Source organism: Chanodichthys erythropterus, chromosome 20 (assembly GCF_024489055.1).
Source record: "Chanodichthys erythropterus isolate Z2021 chromosome 20, ASM2448905v1, whole genome shotgun sequence".
NCBI lineage: Eukaryota > Metazoa > Chordata > Actinopteri > Cypriniformes > Xenocyprididae > Chanodichthys > Chanodichthys erythropterus.
The window spans coordinates 930,328-948,889 of record NC_090240.1 but is presented as its reverse complement, the minus strand read 5'-3'; the positions used below and the strand labels follow the sequence as shown (position 1 = coordinate 948,889).

The 18,562-nt window shown below is 46.6% G+C and overlaps 7 non-coding genes and 1 pseudogene across 7 annotated transcripts; all 8 read left to right on the top strand.

Moving 5' to 3' along the window:
- The first annotated feature begins 568 nt into the window (after nucleotides 1-568).
- LOC137010232 (U2 spliceosomal RNA) lies at nucleotides 569-749 on the top strand (annotated as a pseudogene).
- A 2,095-nt stretch (nucleotides 750-2,844) lies between these two features.
- On the top strand, nucleotides 2,845-3,008 carry LOC137009990 (U1 spliceosomal RNA). Its single transcript, XR_010893074.1, has one exon. It is a non-coding gene; the product is annotated as a U1 spliceosomal RNA (small nuclear RNA).
- Nucleotides 3,009-3,872: 864 nt separating this feature from the next.
- LOC137010160 (U2 spliceosomal RNA) lies at nucleotides 3,873-4,063 on the top strand. Its single transcript, XR_010893234.1, has one exon. It is a non-coding gene; the product is annotated as a U2 spliceosomal RNA (small nuclear RNA).
- A 2,096-nt stretch (nucleotides 4,064-6,159) lies between these two features.
- LOC137009989 (U1 spliceosomal RNA) lies at nucleotides 6,160-6,323 on the top strand. Its single transcript, XR_010893073.1, has one exon. It is a non-coding gene; the product is annotated as a U1 spliceosomal RNA (small nuclear RNA).
- Nucleotides 6,324-7,185: 862 nt separating this feature from the next.
- Nucleotides 7,186-7,376, top strand: LOC137010159 (U2 spliceosomal RNA). The gene has a single exon (XR_010893233.1). It is a non-coding gene; the product is annotated as a U2 spliceosomal RNA (small nuclear RNA).
- A 2,095-nt stretch (nucleotides 7,377-9,471) lies between these two features.
- Nucleotides 9,472-9,635, top strand: LOC137009988 (U1 spliceosomal RNA). Its single transcript, XR_010893072.1, has one exon. It is a non-coding gene; the product is annotated as a U1 spliceosomal RNA (small nuclear RNA).
- A 6,359-nt stretch (nucleotides 9,636-15,994) lies between these two features.
- Nucleotides 15,995-16,177, top strand: LOC137010222 (U2 spliceosomal RNA). Its single transcript, XR_010893287.1, has one exon. It is a non-coding gene; the product is annotated as a U2 spliceosomal RNA (small nuclear RNA).
- A 2,095-nt stretch (nucleotides 16,178-18,272) lies between these two features.
- Nucleotides 18,273-18,436, top strand: LOC137009987 (U1 spliceosomal RNA). The gene has a single exon (XR_010893071.1). It is a non-coding gene; the product is annotated as a U1 spliceosomal RNA (small nuclear RNA).
- Nucleotides 18,437-18,562: the final 126 nt, after the last annotated feature.

Here is an 18,562-nt window from a genome sequence, read left to right as displayed (position 1 = left end):
TGGGGAAACGCGTGACGGCCCCCCTCCACGCGTGCGAGCAGAGGATAAGATCTATGCTGCAGGGTGGGCCGCACGTCGTTATTCGGATGGGGGGGCCGGGGTCGCACGAGAAGGTCCCGGCCGCCACCGACCTTGGCCGCCCGTAGATGCACCCTCACCACACCGGCTACGGGAACAGCGGGCCAGCGGGCCGGAGGAGAGGGGATTTCCGCTGGGCCCCGGAAGCGGGGAGTCTTGGGCCTGTTCTGGAGACCTGGAGTGAATGGAAATTCTTGATAAGGACTCACCCTCGATCCTGTACAACAGATGATGTTTTAGTTGAAATGTTTTATTGTCTCTTATCTCGACTATTTATTCATTTATTTTATTTTTATTTTTATTTTCAGTCATCTGCCCTGCTTTTAACACCACACTGATTTACATACATGGACCTTTACACGACACACAACAATAACTGATTTTAACCAGAATTGTGTCACCTCCGTTTTAAAAAAAAAAAAAAAAATGTGTGGAACTGAGTATGTTTTAAAATGTGTGGCATGAAAAAATGAATGAAAATGGTGACAATAAAACTTTTCGAAAAAAAAAAAAAAAAATCTGTTCTTATCAGTTTAATATCTGATACGTCCCCTATCTGGGGACTACATATTAAATGGATTTTTGGCTCATGGAGCCGGAACCGGGGCTTGCTCCGTCCACTCCACGCATCGACCTGGTATTGCAGTGTCTCCAGGAACGGTGTGCTTCCCCTTTTGGGGGACTGCAAATCGTTGTGGTTAATAGCAGAGGGAATGTCGCTGGAGCTTCACAAGGAGTCTCTATGTACCTGCGGTGGGGTGGCTGGCAGGGTGGCACCGTCTCGCACCCTTATGAAACGGTCGCCGTTGTTCCAAAGCAGCGGTTCCCAAACCAGCACTGCACGTCTTGAATGTCACTCTTGTCTGATGCGCCCGTCTGAGGTCTTGGAGTCTTTACCAACGAGCTGATGAGTTGGATCGGGTGTGTTTGATCAGGGAGACATCTAATCAAACACGCCTGACTGATGGGAACCACTGGTCTAAAGGACCGCAGCTCGTGTACAGGTGCTGGTCATATAATTAGAATGTCATCAAAAAGTTGATTTATTTCACTAATTCCTTTCAAAAAGTGAAACTTGTATATATCATATTCATTCATTACACACAGACTGAGAGGTTTCACATGTTTATTTCTTTTCATTTTGATGAGTATAGCTGACAACTATGGAAAATCCCAAAGTCACTATCTCAGAAAATTAGAATATTGTGAAAAGGTTCAATATTGAAGACACCTGGTGCCACACACTCTTATCAGCTAATTAACTCAAAACACCTGCAAAGGCCTTTAAATGGTCTCTCAGTCTAGTTCTGTAGGCTACACAGTCATGGGGAAGACTGCTGACTTGACAGTTGTCCAAAAGACGACCACTGACACCTTGCACAAGGAGGCCAAGACACAAAAGGTCATTGCAAAAGAGGCTGGCTGTTCGCAGAGCTCTGTGTCCAAGCACATTAATAGAGAGGCGAAGGGAAGGAAAAGATGTGGTAGAAAAAAAGTGTACTAGCAATAGGGATAACCGCACCCTGGAGAGGACTGTGAAACAGAACCCATTCAAAAATGTGGGGGAGATTCACAAAGAGTGGACTGCAGCTGGAGTCAGTGCTTCAAGAACCCCTACGCACAGACGTATGCAAGACATGGTTTTCAGCTGTCTCGTTCCTTGTGTCAAGCCACTCTTGAACAACAGACAGCGTCAGAGGCGCCTCGACAAAAAGGACTGGACTGCTGCTGAGTGGTCCAAAGTTACGTTCTCTGATGAAAGTCAATTTGGCATTTCCTTTGGAAATCGGGGTCCCAGAGTCTGGAGGAAGAGAGGAGAGGCACACAATCCACGTCGCTTGAGGGCCAGCCTAAAGTTTCCACAGTCAGTGATGGTTTGGGGTGCCATGTCATCTGCTGGTGTTGGCCCACTGTGTTTTCTGAGGTCCAAGGTCAACGCAGCCGTATACCAGGAAGTTTTAGAGCACTTCATGCTTCCTGCTGCTGACCAACTTTATGGAGATGCAGATTTCATTTCCCAACAGGACTTGGCACCTGCACACAGTGCCAAAGCTACCAGTACCCGGTTTAAGGACCATGGTATCCCTGTTCTTAATTGGCCAGCAAACTCGCCTGACCTTAACCCCATAGAAAATCTACGGGGTATTGTGAAGAGGAAGATGCCATATGCCAGACCCAACAATTAAGAAGAGCTGAAGGCCACTATCAGAGCAACCTGGGCTCTCATAACACCTGAGCAGTGCCACAGACCGATCGACTCCATGCCACGCCGCATTGCTGCAGTAATTCAGGCAAAAGGAGCCCCAACTAAGTATTGAGTGCTGCACACGCTCATACTTTTCATGTTTATAGTTTTCAGTTGGCCAAGATTTCTAAAAATCCTTTCTTTGTATTGGTCTTAAGTAATATTCTAAATTTGCTGAGATACCGGATTTGGGATTTTCCTTAGTTGTCAGTTATAATCATCAAAATTAAAAGAAATAAACATTTGAAATATATCAGTCTGTGTGCAATGTACATAATATACAAGTTTGACTTTTTGAAAGGAATTAGTGAAAGAAATCAACTTTTTGATGACATTCTAATCATACGACCAGCACCTGTAGGTGCTTGGCAGTTTGCCGGCTTGAAGGCATGGTCACGGAAATCGCAGTCAAGTAATGGAAGGGACACGCCCTTCCTTTGCTTGGGGTGGGGGAGGGGGTCACCGTTGATGAGGACGGCAAAGAGGGATAGGGTAGCCTCTGACTGGAGGCCTGGGGACTCATACTTACCTGGCAGGGGAGACACCATGATCAGGAAGGTGGTTCACCCAGGGCGAGGCTCGGCCATTGCACTCCGGTTGTGCTGACCCCTGCGAATTCCCCAAATGTGGGAATCTCGACTGCATAATTTATGGTAGTGGGGGACTGCGTTCGCGCTCTCCCCTGGACATACTGGTTGAAAGAAGATTAGGTGGTGCCGAGAGAACCTGTGGTTTCTAACAGTCGTAGCGTTGTCTGTGGCTCCGTGTGTGTTTGCACGCCCCTTTTATGGAATCGGGTGTTGCGTGCGCTCGCCTGGTTTCGCAAAGTTCTGAGTTTTCCTTCAGGGACGACAGGCTTTTGGGGGCACTCGACCATGGCCGTTTTCTAAATGACCCCGTGGTCGCTAGTGTCACGACCGGCTCAAAGCCGTGACAAATGAAACGGAGGACATAGGCAGCTTGGTAGGTTGCAACGAAAAGAGATTTATCAGCATAAATAAGAAAATATATGAAACCAGAAATCAACAAAACCAAACACAATTTCTGTCAGACACATCAATAACCAAACATCAGACAGAACCACATTTAAATGAATAAGGAACTCAAAATAAACAAAGACCAAAATCAAAACCAAAGCACCCAGGAGCAAGCAACACACCACGCCAAACAAAGCCCAAGCTTTATAGAGGGAAGCACGGGTGTACATGGTTCACTTGATGAGTCTCCCAGCCACACCCACTGGCCGGCCGTAGCAGGAAGAACGAGGGACTCGTCACACTATCCAAATGTTAAAGTTGAGCTTTTTTTTTTTCCCCCCCTCCTGATCAAGAACGACCTAGGGAGTCCAGAGAATTGTACTGCGGTGCTTTTGTGGAGGTCGATGGAAAAACCTAGGACCAGTTCGCGAAAGCAGGTTGTTTCAAATCATCTCCACTATTTAACAAACGATCTGATCGACAGCAGTGGTCCTAGAGGCAAAGTACGAAACCCACCGCGGCCCAGATGGGCGTCGCCTTTGCCGGCTCTGCCCCCACTGCTTGGCAACGGCATCGCTTCTCGGCCTTTTGGCTAAGATCAAGTGTAGTATCTGTTCTTATCAGTTTAATATCTGATACGTCCCCTATCTGGGGACTACATATTAAATGGATTTTTGGCTCATGGAGCCGGAACCGGGGCTTGCTCCGTCCACTCCACGCATCGACCTGGTATTGCAGTGTCTCCAGGAACGGTGTGCTTCCCCTTTTGGGGGACTGCAAATCGTTGTGGTTAATAGCAGAGGGAATGTCGCTGGAGCTTCACAAGGAGTCTCTATGTACCTGCGGTGGGGTGGCTGGCAGGGTGGCACCGTCTCGCACCCTTATGAAACGGTCGCCGTTGTTCCAAAGCAGCGGTTCCCAAACCAGCACTGCACGTCTTGAATGTCACTCTTGTCTGATGCGCCCGTCTGAGGTCTTGGAGTCTTTACCAACGAGCTGATGAGTTGGATCGGGTGTGTTTGATCAGGGAGACATCTAATCAAACACGCCTGACTGATGGGAACCACTGGTCTAAAGGACCGCAGCTCGTGTACAGGTGCTGGTCATATAATTAGAATGTCATCAAAAAGTTGATTTATTTCACTAATTCCTTTCAAAAAGTGAAACTTGTATATATCATATTCATTCATTACACACAGACTGAGAGGTTTCACATGTTTATTTCTTTTCATTTTGATGAGTATAGCTGACAACTATGGAAAATCCCAAAGTCACTATCTCAGAAAATTAGAATATTGTGAAAAGGTTCAATATTGAAGACACCTGGTGCCACACACTCTTATCAGCTAATTAACTCAAAACACCTGCAAAGGCCTTTAAATGGTCTCTCAGTCTAGTTCTGTAGGCTACACAGTCATGGGGAAGACTGCTGACTTGACAGTTGTCCAAAAGACGACCACTGACACCTTGCACAAGGAGGCCAAGACACAAAAGGTCATTGCAAAAGAGGCTGGCTGTTCGCAGAGCTCTGTGTCCAAGCACATTAATAGAGAGGCGAAGGGAAGGAAAAGATGTGGTAGAAAAATTAGTGTACTAGCAATAGGGATAACCGCACCCTGGAGAGGACTGTGAAACAGAACCCATTCAAAAATGTGGGGGAGATTCACAAAGAGTGGACTGCAGCTGGAGTCAGTGCTTCAAGAACCCCTACGCACAGACGTATGCAAGACATGGTTTTCAGCTGTCTCGTTCCTTGTGTCAAGCCACTCTTGAACAACAGACAGCGTCAGAGGCGCCTCGACAAAAAGGACTGGACTGCTGCTGAGTGGTCCAAAGTTACGTTCTCTGATGAAAGTCAATTTGGCATTTCCTTTGGAAATCGGGGTCCCAGAGTCTGGAGGAAGAGAGGAGAGGCACACAATCCACGTCGCTTGAGGGCCAGCCTAAAGTTTCCACAGTCAGTGATGGTTTGGGGTGCCATGTCATCTGCTGGTGTTGGCCCACTGTGTTTTCTGAGGTCCAAGGTCAACGCAGCCGTATACCAGGAAGTTTTAGAGCACTTCATGCTTCCTGCTGCTGACCAACTTTATGGAGATGCAGATTTCATTTCCCAACAGGACTTGGCACCTGCACACAGTGCCAAAGCTACCAGTACCCGGTTTAAGGACCATGGTATCCCTGTTCTTAATTGGCCAGCAAACTCGCCTGACCTTAACCCCATAGAAAATCTACGGGGTATTGTGAAGAGGAAGATGCCATATGCCAGACCCAACAATTAAGAAGAGCTGAAGGCCACTATCAGAGCAACCTGGGCTCTCATAACACCTGAGCAGTGCCACAGACCGATCGACTCCATGCCACGCCGCATTGCTGCAGTAATTCAGGCAAAAGGAGCCCCAACTAAGTATTGAGTGCTGCACACGCTCATACTTTTCATGTTTATAGTTTTCAGTTGGCCAAGATTTCTAAAAATCCTTTCTTTGTATTGGTCTTAAGTAATATTCTAAATTTGCTGAGATACCGGATTTGGGATTTTCCTTAGTTGTCAGTTATAATCATCAAAATTAAAAGAAATAAACATTTGAAATATATCAGTCTGTGTGCAATGTACATAATATACAAGTTTGACTTTTTGAAAGGAATTAGTGAAAGAAATCAACTTTTTGATGACATTCTAATCATACGACCAGCACCTGTAGGTGCTTGGCAGTTTGCCGGCTTGAAGGCATGGTCACGGAAATCGCAGTCAAGTAATGGAAGGGACACGCCCTTCCTTTGCTTGGGGTGGGGGAGGGGGTCACCGTTGATGAGGACGGCAAAGAGGGATAGGGTAGCCTCTGACTGGAGGCCTGGGGACTCATACTTACCTGGCAGGGGAGACACCATGATCAGGAAGGTGGTTCACCCAGGGCGAGGCTCGGCCATTGCACTCCGGTTGTGCTGACCCCTGCGAATTCCCCAAATGTGGGAATCTCGACTGCATAATTTATGGTAGTGGGGGACTGCGTTCGCGCTCTCCCCTGGACATACTGGTTGAAAGAAGATTAGGTGGTGCCGAGAGAACCTGTGGTTTCTAACAGTCGTAGCGTTGTCTGTGGCTCCGTGTGTGTTTGCACGCCCCTTTTATGGAATCGGGTGTTGCGTGCGCTCGCCTGGTTTCGCAAAGTTCTGAGTTTTCCTTCAGGGACGACAGGCTTTTGGGGGCACTCGACCATGGCCGTTTTCTAAATGACCCCGTGGTCGCTAGTGTCACGACCGGCTCAAAGCCGTGACAAATGAAACGGAGGACATAGGCAGCTTGGTAGGTTGCAACGAAAAGAGATTTATCAGCATAAATAAGAAAATATATGAAACCAGAAATCAACAAAACCAAACACAATTTCTGTCAGACACATCAATAACCAAACATCAGACAGAACCACATTTAAATGAATAAGGAACTCAAAATAAACAAAGACCAAAATCAAAACCAAAGCACCCAGGAGCAAGCAACACACCACGCCAAACAAAGCCCAAGCTTTATAGAGGGAAGCACGGGTGTACATGGTTCACTTGATGAGTCTCCCAGCCACACCCACTGGCCGGCCGTAGCAGGAAGAACGAGGGACTCGTCACACTATCCAAATGTTAAAGTTGAGCTTTTTTTTTTCCCCCCTCCTGATCAAGAACGACCTAGGGAGTCCAGAGAATTGTACTGCGGTGCTTTTGTGGAGGTCGATGGAAAAACCTAGGACCAGTTCGCGAAAGCAGGTTGTTTCAAATCATCTCCACTATTTAACAAACGATCTGATCGACAGCAGTGGTCCTAGAGGCAAAGTACGAAACCCACCGCGGCCCAGATGGGCGTCGCCTTTGCCGGCTCTGCCCCCACTGCTTGGCAACGGCATCGCTTCTCGGCCTTTTGGCTAAGATCAAGTGTAGTATCTGTTCTTATCAGTTTAATATCTGATACGTCCCCTATCTGGGGACTACATATTAAATGGATTTTTGGCTCATGGAGCCGGAACCGGGGCTTGCTCCGTCCACTCCACGCATCGACCTGGTATTGCAGTGTCTCCAGGAACGGTGTGCTTCCCCTTTTGGGGGACTGCAAATCGTTGTGGTTAATAGCAGAGGGAATGTCGCTGGAGCTTCACAAGGAGTCTCTATGTACCTGCGGTGGGGTGGCTGGCAGGGTGGCACCGTCTCGCACCCTTATGAAACGGTCGCCGTTGTTCCAAAGCAGCGGTTCCCAAACCAGCACTGCACGTCTTGAATGTCACTCTTGTCTGATGCGCCCGTCTGAGGTCTTGGAGTCTTTACCAACGAGCTGATGAGTTGGATCGGGTGTGTTTGATCAGGGAGACATCTAATCAAACACGCCTGACTGATGGGAACCACTGGTCTAAAGGACCGCAGCTCGTGTACAGGTGCTGGTCATATAATTAGAATGTCATCAAAAAGTTGATTTATTTCACTAATTCCTTTCAAAAAGTGAAACTTGTATATATCATATTCATTCATTACACACAGACTGAGAGGTTTCACATGTTTATTTCTTTTCATTTTGATGAGTATAGCTGACAACTATGGAAAATCCCAAAGTCACTATCTCAGAAAATTAGAATATTGTGAAAAGGTTCAATATTGAAGACACCTGGTGCCACACACTCTTATCAGCTAATTAACTCAAAACACCTGCAAAGGCCTTTAAATGGTCTCTCAGTCTAGTTCTGTAGGCTACACAGTCATGGGGAAGACTGCTGACTTGACAGTTGTCCAAAAGACGACCACTGACACCTTGCACAAGGAGGCCAAGACACAAAAGGTCATTGCAAAAGAGGCTGACTGTTCGCAGAGCTCTGTGTCCAAGCACATTAATAGAGAGGCGAAGGGAAGGAAAAGATGTGGTAGAAAAAAGTGTACTAGCAATAGGGATAACCGCACCCTGGAGAGGACTGTGAAACAGAACCCATTCAAAAATGTGGGGGAGATTCACAAAGAGTGGACTGCAGCTGGAGTCAGTGCTTCAAGAACCCCTACGCACAGACGTATGCAAGACATGGTTTTCAGCTGTCTCGTTCCTTGTGTCAAGCCACTCTTGAACAACAGACAGCGTCAGAGGCGCCTCGACAAAAAGGACTGGACTGCTGCTGAGTGGTCCAAAGTTACGTTCTCTGATGAAAGTCAATTTGGCATTTCCTTTGGAAATCGGGGTCCCAGAGTCTGGAGGAAGAGAGGAGAGGCACACAATCCACGTCGCTTGAGGGCCAGCCTAAAGTTTCCACAGTCAGTGATGGTTTGGGGTGCCATGTCATCTGCTGGTGTTGGCCCACTGTGTTTTCTGAGGTCCAAGGTCAACGCAGCCGTATACCAGGAAGTTTTAGAGCACTTCATGCTTCCTGCTGCTGACCAACTTTATGGAGATGCAGATTTCATTTCCCAACAGGACTTGGCACCTGCACACAGTGCCAAAGCTACCAGTACCCGGTTTAAGGACCATGGTATCCCTGTTCTTAATTGGCCAGCAAACTCGCCTGACCTTAACCCCATAGAAAATCTACGGGGTATTGTGAAGAGGAAGATGCCATATGCCAGACCCAACAATTAAGAAGAGCTGAAGGCCACTATCAGAGCAACCTGGGCTCTCATAACACCTGAGCAGTGCCACAGACCGATCGACTCCATGCCACGCCGCATTGCTGCAGTAATTCAGGCAAAAGGAGCCCCAACTAAGTATTGAGTGCTGCACACGCTCATACTTTTCATGTTTATAGTTTTCAGTTGGCCAAGATTTCTAAAAATCCTTTCTTTGTATTGGTCTTAAGTAATATTCTAAATTTGCTGAGATACCGGATTTGGGATTTTCCTTAGTTGTCAGTTATAATCATCAAAATTAAAAGAAATAAACATTTGAAATATATCAGTCTGTGTGCAATGTACATAATATACAAGTTTGACTTTTTGAAAGGAATTAGTGAAAGAAATCAACTTTTTGATGACATTCTAATCATACGACCAGCACCTGTAGGTGCTTGGCAGTTTGCCGGCTTGAAGGCATGGTCACGGAAATCGCAGTCAAGTAATGGAAGGGACACGCCCTTCCTTTGCTTGGGGTGGGGGAGGGGGGTCACCGTTGATGAGGACGGCAAAGAGGGATAGGGTAGCCTCTGACTGGAGGCCTGGGGACTCATACTTACCTGGCAGGGGAGACACCATGATCAGGAAGGTGGTTCACCCAGGGCGAGGCTCGGCCATTGCACTCCGGTTGTGCTGACCCCTGCGAATTCCCCAAATGTGGGAATCTCGACTGCATAATTTATGGTAGTGGGGGACTGCGTTCGCGCTCTCCCCTGGACATACTGGTTGAAAGAAGATTAGGTGGTGCCGAGAGAACCTGTGGTTTCTAACAGTCGTAGCGTTGTCTGTGGCTCCGTGTGTGTTTGCACGCCCCTTTTATGGAATCGGGTGTTGCGTGCGCTCGCCTGGTTTCGCAAAGTTCTGAGTTTTCCTTCAGGGACGACAGGCTTTTGGGGGCACTCGACCATGGCCGTTTTCTAAATGACCCCGTGGTCGCTATTGTCACGACCGGCTCAAAGCCGTGACAAATGAAACGGAGGACATAGGCAGCTTGGTAGGTTGCAACGAAAAGAGATTTATCAGCATAAATAAGAAAATATATGAAACCAGAAATCAACAAAACCAAACACAATTTCTGTCAGACACATCAATAACCAAACATCAGACAGAACCACATTTAAATGAATAAGGAACTCAAAATAAACAAAGACCAAAATCAAAACCAAAGCACCCAGGAGCAAGCAACACACCACGCCAAACAAAGCCCAAGCTTTATAGAGGGAAGCACGGGTGTACATGGTTCACTTGATGAGTCTCCCAGCCACACCCACTGGCCGGCCGTAGCAGGAAGAACGAGGGACTCGTCACACTATCCAAATGTTAAAGTTGAGCTTTTTTTTTTTCCCCCCTCCTGATCAAGAACGACCTAGGGAGTCCAGAGAATTGTACTGCGGTGCTTTTGTGGAGGTCGATGGAAAAACCTAGGACCAGTTCGCGAAAGCAGGTTGTTTCAAATCATCTCCACTATTTAACAAACGATCTGATCGACAGCAGTGGTCCTAGAGGCAAAGTACGAAACCCACCGCGGCCCAGATGGGCGTCGCCTTTGCCGGCTCTGCCCCCACTGCTTGGCAACGGCATCGCTTCTCGGCCTTTTGGCTAAGATCAAGTGTCTGGTTGGACGGTTGAGACTGCGATCGCCTCTTGGAGGTTACTTGGCTCGAGATCTTTTATATCCCGAGTCGCACAACTTTTGAGAGGTATATTGAAATCTGCTGCTTCAAGCTCCAACAAGTTTTAAGGTAAGGTCTTTTAGTTATTTATTTGGTTATTTATTGTTGTATTTATTGTTGTTTTAAGGTTTTTAGGCTGTTGGTGTCTCCATCATGTCGGCTGCCCGTGCCGGCGTGCGGAGGCACCACAGCGTTCGCTTTTTATTTAGGGAGGTTGAGGGGAAGCTCCTGGGAATGTCCCGCATGGACTTTTCCAGGAAGCTGATCCAAAAGACCTTAGCTTTTAAATGTGATGATTTAAATTGTTTGATGACTCTGCCTCAGAACAAAGGATTTGATGTAAGTTTTAAAACTGCTGCCCTTCTTAATGACTTTTGGCAAAGGTTTGATTCAGTTAAAGCCCAGTTCTCCATGTTCACTGTGGAGAAACTATCGGATAACACACTTAAAACTGTGATTGTCAGGATGTTTAATGAAACAGTGACTGGAGATGATATTTGTGTCTGGTTGGGTAGATTTTGCACTGTTCGAGGCCAGCCTGTCAAAGTGTTAGATGAAGATGGCATCTGGACATGCTCCTGGCGAATTCCCATTAAACAATGGGAAGACGCTGGGGGCTACCAGGGCCTGAAACATCTGCCTTCCATGATTGTGCTTGGAGAGAACAGAGGCTACATACATTATCAAGGAATGCCTAAACTGTGCAGGAAGTGTGGCAGAGTTGGGCATCTCGCTGAAGCATGCCAAGAGTTAGTATGTGGGAAGTGTAGAGAAATTGGTCACAGTTTTGATGATTGTACCAATGGCAGACGGTGCAATCTTTGTGGAGAAACAAACCATCTCTACAGAGACTGCCCTAAGAGTTTTGCCAACAAGTTGAAAGGAAACAAGATGGCCGCCCCACAAAAAGAGGAAATGGAGGAACAAAGAGACAAGGAGGCGGGGCCTGAGGTTTTGGCGGGAAATTTGAATTTCCAGCCAACCTCAGGGACTGGACAGGAAGGAGGAAGTGGGGCGGCCAAAGAGGCAAAGTCAGACATGGTGGGAGAGGAAGTCCCCTCCTCCCCTGACAGAAAAGTCCAAGAAACAGAGAGTGAGGAGGAGACCGATTCCTCCCTCCAAACTGTTTCAAGTGGGAGTGAGACTGATTGTACACTCCCAAATGCTCAGGTGCAGAAAAGGCCTGCGGGATCTCCATTATTTGAAAAGGAGAAAAAGCTGAGGGTAACGCATCATCCAGATAGTTCCCCCTCGGAAGATCTGGATCGTATGTGGCCCTCAGAATCCCCCAATGAAGTGTCCTTTTTGCACATAAAGCTAAGAACATCGACACCGAAAGAGTCACAAGAGTTTCCCTCTGTGGCTCTTGAGGAATCAGGCACTTGCCCTCCTGATCCCGGGCCCCCTGGGTTAAGATAGGAGCTAGTGACACAGTTCAACACATGATTTTAATCCGTTTTTAATGTCTGCCTCTGTAATTCTGTTTCCCTTTTAATCTCAAGACAAAAGATAAGTTCATACCTTTTAATTCTGCTCATGGCACTCACTTTCTCCACTATCAATGTGAGAAGTGTGAAGTCCATCTTACGAGCACAGAGCATTTTATCCTTTTTAAAGTCTTTTAAGTCAGATGTCGTTTTATTACAAGAATGTGCTTTACCTTTTTTAACAAGTTACAGGAGGTGGGAGGAGTTGTGGACTCAAGGCCCTTCCATTTGGAGTGGGTCAAATTCTAACAAGAACGATGGTGTTGCAATTTTAATTAATAACCCCCATATCTTGGTGAAGGGTAGCACAGTGGTGAGAGACGGGCGGGCAACTCTTGCAAAACTGACTTTTTTAGGTAGAGATTTTAATGTTCTTAATGTATATGGTTTTACAGAAAAAAACGAGAGGTATGAACTTTTAGAAGACTTGCAGCCCCACATGCTAGGCAGAGTCCCCTTAGTTGTGGCAGGGGATTTTAATTGTGTTTTAACTCAGAAAGACAGGAAAAGGGCAACAGAGGATTTTAGGGTGGACAAGACATCGGTTTTATTACAAGGTTTAGTCAAAGATTTTAAATTAGTTGACTGTTTTAGAACAATGCATCAAAGAGAGGCGGGCTACACCTGGTTTAATGGTGATGGTACCAGAGCCTCTCGAATAGACTATGTTTTTACACGTGACTTCCCGCCAACCGATGCTAGATTAACCCCCCTCTTTTTTTCAGATCACTCCATGCTGTCCTGCACTCTATCACTTCCTGTTGGTGTGACGGTAGGTGGAGGTTTGTGGAAGCTAAACTGCTCCCTGTTAGAGGATGAGGAGGTAGTTAGAAAATACAGGGAGCAGTTTAGCCAATGGCAAACTCTCCAAGACTTCTATGAGACACGAGCACAATGGTGGGAGATGGTTAAAGGACGGACAAAAGAGTTTTTTAGTAAGATAGGGAAGGAAAAAAAGAAAAAGGAAGAAAACCGCATGATGGGGCTGCAGAAGCGATTACAGAGGTATTTTAATCTTTTTAATAATGGTTTTGATTTTAGTGAAGAAATAAAAGAAGTAAAAAGAGAAATGTCAACCTGTTCTACAATAAAAAACAAAGGAATTATTTTAAGAAGTAAAGAAAGAGATATTGAGGAAGGTGAAAAATGTACCAGGTACTTTTTTAAAAAGGTCATAACGCGGGGAGGGGCAATCACAACTTTAAAAACAGGAGGGAGGGAGTCAAACACGACAAAGGAAATTTTAAATGAAATAGAAACATTTTATGAGGACTTATACAGTATTAAGGGAACAAACAGTGAGATTTTAAAAGAAGTGTTGTCTTTTATAGAGAAAAAGTTGGAGGGACAACACACGCTTTTATCCCAAGATTTTACTATTTTAGAAATGCAAGAAGCTCTTAGAGGTTTTAAGCGGGGAAAATCCCCAGGACTAGACGGACTACCCCTAGAGTTTTATGTGACGTTTTGGGATATTTTAGCACACGACTTACTCACAGTTTTTAAAGAGTTTGACACACTCGACAGACTCCCTGACAGCTTTAGAATAGGGATAGTGACGCTTCTGGGAAAAAAAGGAGACAAGACTGACTTAAAGAATTGGCGACCTATTTCTCTTTTAAATGTTGACTGCAAACTTTTTAGTAAAATTTTAGCCAAACGAATGTCGACTGTTTTAGAAGACGTGATCCACCCGGATCAAGCCTGTGCCGTACCAGGGAGGAAGATAACAGACAGCCTAGTGTTGATTAGAGACTCCATCTGTTATGCGAGAGACAGAAATATTCGGCTAGTGGTGCTAAATTTAGACTTTGAAAAAGCATTTGACCGAGTCTCGCACCAGTACCTTTTTCAGGTACTGCAAAAAATGGGGTTTCCAGAGAGATTTATAGCCTGGGTGGGACTGCTGTACAAGGGAACAGTCAGCAAAATCCTTGTAAACGGGCATCTTTCCAAATCTGTGAATATCCACAGTGGTGTCCGTCAAGGATGTCCTTTATCTCCTCTTTTGTATGTGGCTTGTATTGAGCCACTGGCACAGATCTTGAGAAGGGATAAATGGATCAAAGGACTGGACGTGCCTGGGACGGGTGGACTGACGGCGACCTGTGTTTTATACATGGACGACGTAACTCTTTTAGCCACGGACGTTTTATCCATACGAAGAGCTTTGGACTTGACTGACTGGTACGGTCGGGCCTCGGGCGCTAAGCTTAACAGGAACAAGTCCGAGGCCCAGCTCTTCGGGCCGTGGGGAGACATAGACACAGGTGAACTCGACTTGACTTTTAAAGACAACGATTTTAAAGTTTTAGGAGTAAAATTTGACAGCGAGGGTGGAGGACGGGGAAACTGGACTGACATGTTAGGGAAAGTTAGGCAAAGACTGGGGTTTTGGGGACTAAGACAGTTGACGTTTGAGGGCAAGGTTTTAATTTTTAAATCTGTGATTTTACCTCTAATTTTACTTGTCTGTTCTGTTTTTAGTCCCCCTCGGCGATTCCTTGCGGAGCTGGAGAGGGCGGTGTTTTATTTCCTGTGGGGGTCTAAGTGGGAGCGCCTGAAGAGGGAGATCGTGAAGAAAAGGCCGGAGAATGGTGGAAAAGGCCTCCCAGACCCCCACCTGTTTTTAGGCAGCCGCTTCACCGCCCTGCACATTAGTTATGCCATGACCCCATCCAAAGAAAACAAGACGGCTGCAATGGCGCGATTTTGGATGGGGTCTTACCTAAGAACATTGAAAATTTTACCAGTGGACTTGAAAACCCCAGTGTCTTTTAACTTGCCTAAAGAGTACAGTTTTATAAAAAAGTTTTTAAAGAAATACTTTTTAGAAAGTGAAGATGTCACCATTTTAACTAATCACAAGCATCTTGTCTCTCTTGTGCAGGACCGGGAACCGGTGAGTCCAGTTCCAGGCCTCACATTACGTGAGGCCAAACAAGTTTGGAGGAACGCTGCTCACCCCGCTCTCCAGAACAGGCACAAGGACTTATCGTGGATGGTGGCTCATGAGATCCTCCCGGTCAGGGCAGTTATGCACTCCAGAAGCATGGCCAAAAACCCCACCTGCCCTCGGTCCGGCTGCAATTCCCCGGAGACCGTCCACCACCTGCTCTGGGAGTGCGGCGCTGCGCGGGACCTGTGGGCCAAAACCGGCCCCCTGTATTTCCCGTGCCTACCAGCGGGTGGGGCCCAGTTCGGGTACCAGCTCGCCATCCTTGGGGTGGGCCGGGGCTTGAAGGACTTGACGGCACAGAAATTCACCTCGCTCTGGCTCACCCTCAATGTCATCAAGGATGCCATCTGGGCCACCAGAAACCTGCTGGTAGGGAAGGGCGTTACGGTGACCCTCCATGCATGCGAGCTAAAGGTAACATCAATGCTGCAGGGGTACCGGACGACGATATTCGGACGGGGGGGCCGGGGTCGCACGGAGAGGGTCCCGGCCGCCAACAGCCCTGGCCGCCCGTAGATGCACCCTCACCAATCTGGCTACGGGAACAGCGGGCCAGCGGGCCGGAGGAGAGGGGATCTCCGCTGAGCCCATGAAGTGGCATCTCACGTGCCTGTTCTGGAGAGTGGGGTGAAGACTAATTTGCTAAGGACTCACCCCCGGTTTTGCACAACAGAGGACTTTTAAAGGCTATTAATTGTTGTTTTTATTGTGTTTTATCAAATGAAATTGGATTTTATTAGAGAAAAAAGAACGAGATGCTTGTTTTAAATTTTGTATTTTACTTTTAAGATGCCCACACATTTTAACACACACACAAAATGGACTTGAAACAAACAAGACAAAACACAATGGCTGACGTTACTTATTATTGCTTGTTTTAAAAAAAAAAAAAAAAAAATGTGTGCTCGAAAATGAAAATGTGTGTGAAAAAGTGAAAGATTGAAAATGGTGACAATAAAACTTTTCAAAAAAAAAAAAAAAAAAAATCTGTTCTTATCAGTTTAATATCTGATACGTCCCCTATCTGGGGACTACATATTAAATGGATTTTTGGCTCATGGAGCCGGAACCGGGGCTTGCTCCGTCCACTCCACGCATCGACCTGGTATTGCAGTGTCTCCAGGAACGGTGTGCTTCCCCTTTTGGGGGACTGCAAATCGTTGTGGTTAATAGCAGAGGGAATGTCGCTGGAGCTTCACAAGGAGTCTCTATGTACCTGCGGTGGGGTGGCTGGCAGGGTGGCACCGTCTCGCACCCTTATGAAACGGTCGCCGTTGTTCCAAAGCAGCGGTTCCCAAACCAGCACTGCACGTCTTGAATGTCACTCTTGTCTGATGCGCCCGTCTGAGGTCTTGGAGTCTTTACCAACGAGCTGATGAGTTGGATCGGGTGTGTTTGATCAGGGAGACATCTAATCAAACACGCCTGACTGATGGGAACCACTGGTCTAAAGGACCGCAGCTCGTGTACAGGTGCTGGTCATATAATTAGAATGTCATCAAAAAGTTGATTTATTTCACTAATTCCTTTCAAAAAGTGAAACTTGTATATATCATATTCATTCATTACACACAGACTGAGAGGTTTCACATGTTTATTTCTTTTCATTTTGATGAGTATAGCTGACAACTATGGAAAATCCCAAAGTCACTATCTCAGAAAATTAGAATATTGTGAAAAGGTTCAATATTGAAGACACCTGGTGCCACACACTCTTATCAGCTAATTAACTCAAAACACCTGCAAAGGCCTTTAAATGGTCTCTCAGTCTAGTTCTGTAGGCTACACAGTCATGGGGAAGACTGCTGACTTGACAGTTGTCCAAAAGACGACCACTGACACCTTGCACAAGGAGGCCAAGACACAAAAGGTCATTGCAAAAGAGGCTGGCTGTTCGCAGAGCTCTGTGTCCAAGCACATTAATAGAGAGGCGAAGGGAAGGAAAAGATGTGGTAGAAAAAAAGTGTACTAGCAATAGGGATAACCGCACCCTGGAGAGGACTGTGAAACAGAACCCATTCAAAAATGTGGGGGAGATTCACAAAGAGTGGACTGCAGCTGGAGTCAGTGCTTCAAGAACCCCTACGCACAGACGTATGCAAGACATGGTTTTCAGCTGTCTCGTTCCTTGTGTCAAGCCACTCTTGAACAACAGACAGCGTCAGAGGCGCCTCGACAAAAAGGACTGGACTGCTGCTGAGTGGTCCAAAGTTACGTTCTCTGATGAAAGTCAATTTGGCATTTCCTTTGGAAATCGGGGTCCCAGAGTCTGGAGGAAGAGAGGAGAGGCACACAATCCACGTCGCTTGAGGGCCAGCCTAAAGTTTCCACAGTCAGTGATGGTTTGGGGTGCCATGTCATCTGCTGGTGTTGGCCCACTGTGTTTTCTGAGGTCCAAGGTCAACGCAGCCGTATACCAGGAAGTTTTAGAGCACTTCATGCTTCCTGCTGCTGACCAACTTTATGGAGATGCAGATTTCATTTCCCAACAGGACTTGGCACCTGCACACAGTGCCAAAGCTACCAGTACCCGGTTTAAGGACCATGGTATCCCTGTTCTTAATTGGCCAGCAAACTCGCCTGACCTTAACCCCATAGAAAATCTACGGGGTATTGTGAAGAGGAAGATGCCATATGCCAGACCCAACAATTAAGAAGAGCTGAAGGCCACTATCAGAGCAACCTGGGCTCTCATAACACCTGAGCAGTGCCACAGACCGATCGACTCCATGCCACGCCGCATTGCTGCAGTAATTCAGGCAAAAGGAGCCCCAACTAAGTATTGAGTGCTGCACACGCTCATACTTTTCATGTTTATAGTTTTCAGTTGGCCAAGATTTCTAAAAATCCTTTCTTTGTATTGGTCTTAAGTAATATTCTAAATTTGCTGAGATACCGGATTTGGGATTTTCCTTAGTTGTCAGTTATAATCATCAAAATTAAAAGAAATAAACATTTGAAATATATCAGTCTGTGTGCAATGTACATAATATACAAGTTTGACTTTTTGAAAGGAATTAGTGAAAGAAATCAACTTTTTGATGACATTCTAATCATACGACCAGCACCTGTAGGTGCTTGGCAGTTTGCCGGCTTGAAGGCATGGTCACGGAAATCGCAGTCAAGTAATGGAAGGGACACGCCCTTCCTTTGCTTGGGGTGGGGGAGGGGGTCACCGTTGATGAGGACGGCAAAGAGGGATAGGGTAGCCTCTGACTGGAGGCCTGGGGACTCATACTTACCTGGCAGGGGAGACACCATGATCAGGAAGGTGGTTCACCCAGGGCGAGGCTCGGCCATTGCACTCCGGTTGTGCTGACCCCTGCGAATTCCCCAAATGTGGGAATCTCGACTGCATAATTTATGGTAGTGGGGGACTGCGTTCGCGCTCTCCCCTGGACATACTGGTTGAAAGAAGATTAGGTGGTGCCGAGAGAACCTGTGGTTTCTAACAGTCGTAGCGTTGTCTGTGGCTCCGTGTGTGTTTGCACGCCCCTTTTATGGAATCGGGTGTTGCGTGCGCT